The sequence below is a fragment of the Sesamum indicum genome, linkage group LG12, assembly GCF_026168435.1.
Source record: "Sesamum indicum cultivar Baizhima isolate 11 linkage group LG12, ASM2616843v1, whole genome shotgun sequence".
Lineage (NCBI taxonomy): Eukaryota > Viridiplantae > Streptophyta > Magnoliopsida > Lamiales > Pedaliaceae > Sesamum > Sesamum indicum.
The window spans coordinates 6,911,158-6,920,425 of record NC_142668.1 but is presented as its reverse complement, the minus strand read 5'-3'; the positions used below and the strand labels follow the sequence as shown (position 1 = coordinate 6,920,425).

General features: G+C 32.8%; 1 pseudogene; it reads left to right on the top strand.

Annotated features, from left to right (window-relative positions):
• Positions 1-5,221: 5,221 nt before the first annotated feature.
• On the top strand, positions 5,222-6,901 carry LOC105178695 (berberine bridge enzyme-like 8 pseudogene; annotated as a pseudogene).
• Positions 6,902-9,268: the final 2,367 nt, after the last annotated feature.

The following is a 9,268-nucleotide window of genomic DNA, read 5'->3' as shown; positions in this document are numbered from 1 at the left end:
CAACTTCTACCTCTCTACCTGGTGGTGGTCCTGGTAAGTCATCCTGAAAAACATCAAGAATTCTCTCACAATTGGAATGTTATCTAATTTTATCTCTTGTTAGTATCAGTCAAAAGGGCCAAGTAGGCTTCCTTCCTAATGAATCTCCAAGCTTAGGTAGCAGAAAGCAAGGAACTTGAATCCCTACAACAATACCCCCCATTCCCTCGGAATGTGAACCCCTCCTTTGTAGGTGGATGGAAACTTCTAAATTTATTTCTACAATCCACATGTGCAATGTGTTTAGCTAGCCCGTTCAATCCCAAGATTACATCTAACTCTCTTTTATTTATTTGTATTAAATTAACATTGAGTCTGGCATTCTTAATCCCCACAGTGCAATTTCTGTAAATTAGGTTAGCCACCAAAATATTATCCCCAGGGGTAGTCATCTAAATAGCTCATCAAGTAGTTCAGGCTCATATTCTAAAAGCCTTGCAAATTTTTAAGCCATAAGAATATGTCACACTACAATCAAACAATATATGTGCAACCAAACCATTAATTGTAATAGTACTTGTAACCACATCCTCCGTGTGGTCGCCCTGTACTTTTGTCATGCCAAAAGCTCTTCCATTCCCATTTGGCAAGGTTTCAAAGTACTAGCTCTAGGAGTTGATGCCCAAGATGCATTTTGATCAGGCATGGTACATTCTGATATGTTGTGTCCCATCTGACTGCAACGATAGTAGGACTCAATGCCCACTTACTTTCTCCTATGTATCTCTTAAGACAAATCTTGCTTCTAGGGAGTTGGAATTGTGGTTGAGATCGTAAGGTTAGCCTCCAATTGGCCAGGAATGTAGGACGCTTGTTCGGGCCTCCATTCACTTGGTTTTAGCCCAACCTGGGTCTTTTTAGATTGTTTTCTTCATCCCTTCACCCATGTTTGCTTCAGCTCTTATTGCTGCCCCAGAAGTTTATTAAAGGTCCAAGCTCCAAATATGGCTAGTGTTGACTATATCCGACTCTTGAGATCCCTAGATAACTTATGAATTTTAAGTTGAGGGTCTATCATAATTGTAGGTGAGTACTTTCCTGGCTTATGAAATTTCACTAAGTATTCCACCACATGCTTTCCCCTTGGTTAGAGTGTCAAATTTAACGATCTTTGGAGAGGATTGCATTAGGGAAGAAATATCTAAGGTACGTTTTTTGGAACCTTGGCCAAGTGATAGGTTCGTCTACTAATAAGGAAAGCGATATTCCTTCCCATCATCTTGCCGCATCACCAACTAAAAAACGTGTTACTACCCTTGGCCTTATTTTTAAGGGAAATTCCATTAACCCAAAGTTGTCTTCTACTTCCTTAAGCCACTTCTGAACTACTAGAGGGTCATGATTTCCATCAGAAAGGCTGGGACATGTGCCCTGCTCAATGCCTCATACTGAACTTTTGTTCCAATGTTTGTAGGGGGTTGTGGTTCCCATGAGCTGGTTTTTATGACTGAGTTCTTGCAGTCGCTATGGCTACTAGATCCCATTGCCTTATTCTCGGTTGGTTCTCTTCATTGTAGTTGTCCATGGGGTTTGCAAAACAAGGGTTCTTTGTGGTTTGCCTAGGTCTACTAGTTATCACTCTATCAAAAGGGAAGTAGGGTGTTAACATTCGGCGTAAGGGTCGAAAGAAAATTTTAGATGTGATGTTACAGTTACATGTAAAAGTTCTACTAGAATGGACAATCAACAAAAAAAGAGTAACAGAAATATCCTGCCTCATAAAACAATCACATATACATATATATTAAATACTTAGTATTTTCTGACTTAGATTATTTGAAGGTAACATTTAACAACCTATTGCTGGACAAGTAAGTCCATTATCAACTGAAAATTAAGTAATGTTAAGAAAAGAAATGATGGAGTGTATATATTGCTCTTCCATTCAACCTGTCTAGACACACAAGTGAATTCATAGATATCAAAGTCTATGATGGGAATCGGTTTACAATTTTATGTCTTATACTTTGATAGAGAGATGGCTTTATGAAAGGGCTATATCTACATGGTCCGCAGCGCTATCAGGTTCACATAGTTAGTTTTGAACTTAGTTACATTAAACAAACCAATTTGCATGTTAATAACAAAATAAACAAATCAAATAGTTTCTGCAGTTTTATTTATTTTTAATCAAATCAAATAACTTTTTTGTACAATTTTTTTTTAATCAAATAATTATTTTGATTTGTTAATCAAAAAAATTCTACCCTTATTTTATGGGACTAAAAATATATTTTGTCCAAATAATTACAATGTGAAAAGTAATTTATACGAATAAATATGAATAATATGAAAAATAGTTAATAAGAGTAAACCATAAAATGAAAGCAACTTTTTAGGACCAATTCATACATTTATAGATTGTATAATATAATGATATAATATAGATATAGATTAGAATATATATATATATATATATATGTATATATATATATATTTACTCCAATTTGTTGAATGAATAATTATAAGAGTAATTTCGTTCTTTCGTTTGTTTTTCTTTTTTTGTCCTTTACTGTAGTCTTGTCTTACTTATTCATTCCTTCAGCTCTTAATTATATTAGTTTACCTTGTCGTACCACTATAAAAAATATAATATTTAATTATTCTTAATTGTAATGATTTAAAATAAAAATAATCGTAGAAAATAATTGTTGACCACGGTCATGCAATGATTGTTGGTTGTGGTATTTGCGAGGATGGCTAAAATATTTGTCTTGATAAATATTTTTACCATGGCTCTTAGTCATGAAAAATAACTTTTTCTTGGTGGAAAATCTATATTTTTGTAATGATTTTCTTTAACTGTAATCAATAAAAATTATTTACCACGATTTTTAGTCCATAATTATTAAAATTATAGTCGATAGTCATTTTTTTTTCTAGTATCCACTGATAAAAGGTACAATATTGGTTTGAAGTTTTGAGTTAATTAAGACATGTTTCATAAGATTATATCATATCAAATTTATATAATCATTGCAATTTCGTCACTAAAATTTATTACACATTTATACGAATTTGAGATGGGTTTGGGTTCATTCAAAATATTATCACAAACTTGTCCAAAATTCGTGACAAATTTAGTGATGCATTTGCAATGGGTATGGGTTATCACACAATTGCAACGGATTTGAGTTAACTGTATATGTTGCAAAAGCCGTCTTCAAATTTATTCTTTTTTTTTTTTTTTAAATTGCTCACCACAAAACGGATTTCACACCTTTTTTTAAAAACGGATTTTGTGACCGATCAATGTTAACCTCTGTCACAAAATTTTGTGATGGGTTTTATCGACACTTCTAAGTATCCGTAACAAAGGCCTTCGTAAATAAAATTTGCGACGGATTTTCTGAAAATCAGAAAACTGTCTCTTAGAAGCTGTATTTTTGTAGTGGAGAAAAGTTTTGATGAACAAGACTTATTGGCTAAGAATATTTTGAAAATGGATACATGAAAGTATGATCGGTTCATGAAAGTTTTGTTGTTACTGTTTTTAGAAAGAATACATAAACATGATGAATTTCTAACTTTTCTCTAGAGAAAAGCTATTATAAACTTCTTAAAGTGGTATTTAGAATAAATTAAATCACCTTTTTTTAGATTTGACATAATTACAAATATCATCTTATTATTTAAAAAATTATAAATAACATATGTCCAACGACGAGCCTATTCAATGTTTTCATCAAATTTTTATTGTGAACTGACCAAAATAACCCTTTTGGATTATGATTTATTAGTTGTTGTTACACGTGATTCTCGCGAGCATATAAAAAAAAATATGATTTGCGGTGAAGCGAAAAAAAATTGTGATGAGAAAGAAAAAGGGTCTGTGAGAAGAAAGATACGTGGGCGAGGTGACAGAGAAAAAATATACTTTAGTTATATGCTTATTATAAATAGGAATAATTACATGTAGACCCCTCACCTATCTTTATTTTACACAAACTACCTTTGTCTTTCAAAAACTTACAGAAACCACCCCTGATAGCCTTTAAAATCCCAAAATACCCCTGTTGAGTTGGCCAAACTTTAATTTAATTTTTCAATGACAGAAATGCCCTCAGGGGTGTTTTTTAATTACCAAAAGGTAAAGGGGAACTCAAAGTAATGTTTACAGCAATTAATAATATGACCCGTATAACTTTTTTATTATTTATACTAATTAAATTTAAATTATTTATGAACTATTCTTTTATTGAATCTGTATATAAAGTTACACCTCTTAATAACTAAAATATTAAGTTATGTAATTAATATATTAATAAAAATTAGTTTTTCCTAGCTTATAAATTCAAATTAAAAAATTATCACACTTGTATAAATTATTTTAAATTCTTAACATTAAATATTTATTTTTTATTTTTGTTTGCAACTAAATTTTATTAAAATTAATAAGTCATAGATATTTATATAATTCCATTTATTTATATGTATATATTTATACATTTATATATACATATTTTTATGGCGAACGATGGTGGAGGAAGATGAAAGGCTGGGTGCAAGGTGGGAGAGGATTAAGGCCGCAATGGGGAGGTGGGAACAAGGGCAAGCGCAATGGTTGAGGGTGGGCATTGCTATAGGAGTGGAAAGAAGGAATAATTTTTTAAAAATAATTTAAAATACACTTTTAATAAATAAATTATTTATTTTACTAATTTTAATATAATTTATATAAATTGCATAAATTATTTTAAATTGTAACTTATTAATTTTAATAACATCTAATTAATATAATTGTAATTCATTTAAGGAGGGTGATTGTAATTTTTCATTATTTCATTTATGAGTATTTCAAGTCAACAATATTGACTTAGAAAATCTATAATTTGATTACAAGGATCAGCCTAGAAGATGAGACTAATTGTAATCTAATTTCATTACAATAAACCAAACACAGCAACATCATTTAATGTATTTAAAACAAGCAAACGTTATCAAGCGCGCTATCAAATTGTATCTTTTCTGTATTAAATTCGTACTGTTATTATATGAAAATTTTATGGATTGGTTGCCTAATTTGGTCTGCTAATTCTGTTAACTAATTTTATATACAGAAATGGAAGTCAGGAGGTGCATTTTAATTCATCAGATTCCTACTTAAAATCGCAATGTGAACGTAATTCACCCATCGACTACCATTATAAATACGACACATTTCTGCTCCCAAAACCACAAACTACAGCATCTCACAATCATGAAGACTCCAACCATTTCCACTCTCATATTCTTTCTTTTTATTGTCTTTTCGTGGTCGTCTGCAGCTTCTGCTGCCGACGCCAACGTGGATGGTTTTCTTGACTGTCTCAAAGAAGAAATCCAAAACTATTCCTCAATTTCTAACCTTGTTTACACCCCAATCAACTCTTCTTACCAGTCTGTCCTAGATTTTTCAATCCGAAACAAAAGATTCATGTTAGCTTCCACCCCAAAACCGCTAGTGATAATAACCCCCGAGTACGAGGACCAAATCCCCCCTATCATCTACTGTGCCAAACAAAATCAATTGCAAATTAAAACTCGGAGTGGCGGCCATGACTTTGAGGGACGGTCTTATATATCTGAAGTCCCATTTGTGATCCTTGATTTGCTGAACCTCAGTGAAGTAACAGTTGATGTTGAGCAAAAAACTGCATGGGTTGGAGGTGGTGCAACCCTTGGCATGTTATATTATAATATTGCGATTAGAAGCCTAAGACTGGGGTTTCCAGCCGGTTTTTCCCCAACTGTTGGTGTCGGCGGGCACATCAGTGGGGGAGGTTGGGGCGTATTGCTCAGAAAATACGGCCTAGCTCCAGATAATGTTGTTGATGCTAGGATAGTAGACGTTAATGGCAGGATTCTCGACAGAAAGTCGATGGGTGAGGACTTATTTTGGGCCATTAGGGGTGGTGGAGGTTCCAGTTTTGGCGTCATTGTTGCATGGAAAGTACAATTGGTGGATGTTCCAGAAAAAGTCACTGTTTTCACAATCCATAGGGATTTGGGGCAACAAGCCACTCGACTCATTCACCGCTGGCAGTTCGTCGCACCTAACTTCGATGAAGACTTATTCATGAGAGTCATCGTTATAAGAAACACCACCTCGGAAGGAATGAGGACAATTCGTGCAACATTTAACTCTGTTTTCCTTGGTCGTACCGAAAGACTACTTGCATTGATGAAAGAAAAATTCCCCGAACTGCGGTTAGTAAGAGAAGACTGCACAGAAATGAGCTGGATCCAATCCATCCTGTACAATACCGGATTGCCTATAGATTCACTTGAACCTTTGCTCGACAGGGTTCAACATGATGTAGGATACTTCAAAGGAAAATCAGATTATGTGCAGAAACCAATTCCCATAGAAGGGTTTGAAGGCATATGGAGACACATCTACGAACCCGAAGGCAAGTTGGCACAGTTATTCTTTACCCCATATGGTGGAGAAATGGCTAAAATTCCTGATAATGCAACCCCTTTTCCTTATAGGGCTGGTTATCTTTACAAGATCCATCATATGGTGTTCTGGGAAGCAAAAGACGCAGATAATGCCGACAAGTACATAAATTGGATTAGAAGACTTTACAATTACGTGACTCCTTATGTTACGTACAACCCACGGGGAGCTTTCTTATGTTATAGAGATCTTGACATTGGAGTGAACAATAATGAAGGGCCGATAAGTATTGAAACAGCAAGAGTTTGGGGTGAAAAGTACTTCCACAACAATTTTGATCGATTGGTTAAGGTGAAAACTAGAGTTGATCCAGAGAATTTCTTCAGAGAAGAACAAAGCATTCCCCCACAACCAAGCAGTCCTCCGCCACCACCACAGCGACAGGAAAAGAGGACATATATATAAGATTATATTCATCATGAGGAACATGATGATTATATTCATCATGAGGAACATGATGTGGTTCTGCAGATTTCTACGTACTACATGCTTTCTTTAATTTGATTTCCTTTCTGCTTTGTATGCGAATAAAACATTGTAGATTGTTAAAATAGGTGAACGGCTTGCCAATTAGTTGGCTCCTTGTAATCTATTTTGAACGATCTTTTCAGTTAGTTGGTTTCTCTTAATGTTTTGAACAATCTTTTTCAGTGTAATCTGTTTTGAATAATTTAAAATGTTCAATTAGATAATTCTCAAGAAAATCCATTGGAGGATTTTATAAAGACTTGCACTAAGTATTGCATTCATATAATGAGCATTGTATTTTATCAACGATAGATGTTTACGAGTCTATGCACTTTAGCAGGTGCTTGACATGGGTTGTCTAGTTTATTGAACAAATTCGTAGGAGTTATCCTATAAAAGCCACAAATATAATCAATATAAATAGAACTCTCTTAGGGGTGTGATAGTATTGTAATTAGTCTTTTGACTTAAAAACCACAGTAGCCTTATGTATTGGCAGTTGTATCTTGATCTTGGCGGATATAGTTTCATGTATGCATGGTTGTTAAAAAGCCATGTACCCTTGCAGACAAAACATGCATGGAAGTTGGTTTGTTTTTAAGAAATGATCTATCACTCATCATGAGATGACACTAATATGCTATGTTGTCTAGGTTGTGTACTCTATAGAAGTTTGTGTTTACGTTTGTTGATAAAAAAAGACACGAGTTTCCTATGTTGGTCTAGGAGACACACAAGTAAGTGAATTCATAGATATCAAAGTCTATGATGAGAATCGGTTTAGAATTTTATGTCTTAGACATTGATAGGGAGATGCTTTATAAAAAGACCATATCTACATGGTTTGCGGAGCTGTCACGTTGACACAATTAATTTTGGACTCGGTTAAATTAAACAAACGAAATAGCATGTTAATAACAAAATAAAAAAATCAAGTAGTTTCTACAACTTTATTTATATTTAATCAAATCAAATAATTTGTACAATTTTTTTATTTTTAATCAAAGAATTATTTTGATTTGTTAATAACATGAATTAAACATGAATTGTACAGCTTTATTAACATGAAATGTACAACTTTATTTTATTTGAAATTAGAAAAATAATTATACTTACCTTAACTATTACTTCAAAAAAATTATGCGTTTACAAACAGCGTGCGGTAGTTGCTAGAATGAAAACAAATTTTTAATGATAATTGATAATTAGTATAGATAATTAAGATGCTGAACAGTCTTTATTATATTACATTACAAGTTAATTGCCTAGATAATTTTTTGAAGTATTTTCATCGTAATTGTTCTTTAAATTATATAGAGTATTATACATATTAAAACTTCTTGCCTAAAGTTAAGAGCCCGGAAAGTTGAAGGATTTTGTCAATATTTAATCTACATATTAAAATTATTTATTTTTATTTTAATAATTAACTACATATTTAAGAAGTTTTACAAATATTTTTAAATTTTCATATTTTATTCCAGATGAATGTATATTATTTTTCAGTAAATTATGAAGAAAATTATATAGAGAAAGAGGAAAATGGATAATAAATAAATAAAGGTAGTATAGAGTGTGTTACAAAAATCATATCCAGATGTGTAACAAAGACCGTTCTAATAATGATTAAATTTAATTTAATTTGATTGTTCCAAAAATCGCCTCTCATGACCTATAAAAATACACGTTACAATTTTTAAAAACTGTTCTAAATCAATAATTTGATCGTTACAAAAACTGTTATGATAAAATAATTTTTTTTTATTAATCTAGGTATAATAATAATAGCTATAGTATAAAGTTATTAGAAGATTTGAAAAGTTCTTCAATTTTTATATATATATGATAGATACAAAAACAACAATAATAACAACAACGACAACAATAATAATAATATGATTTTGTCTTTAGGACAAGGGTCATTTGGAGTAGACGGTCCATTTGGTAAAACCAACGAGATAGGCAAGTGGATTTTTTTTTGGCAAAATTGCAAAATTGGTCTCGTAAGTATGAGGGGGTAGCATAATTGGGACCATAAGTACAGGGCGGGCAATTTTAGTCCTGTAAGTATTGACTTTTAGGTAATTTTGGTCCTTCCAACCAAAATTGCCCAAAAACGCGACGGAGAGATTTGGGGCTTAGGGTTCCGACGTCTACGTTCGCAACTTAAACACATAGGAGCTTGCGTGGTGATTGACGTGGCTTTAGACGGGAAAAAGAGGACAACAAGGCATAAATTACACAGTCAGCAGCACACGTGGCCTGACACGAAGGAAAAAAAATTAATGACGTGGCACCAATATAAAAAACTGAGGAGTT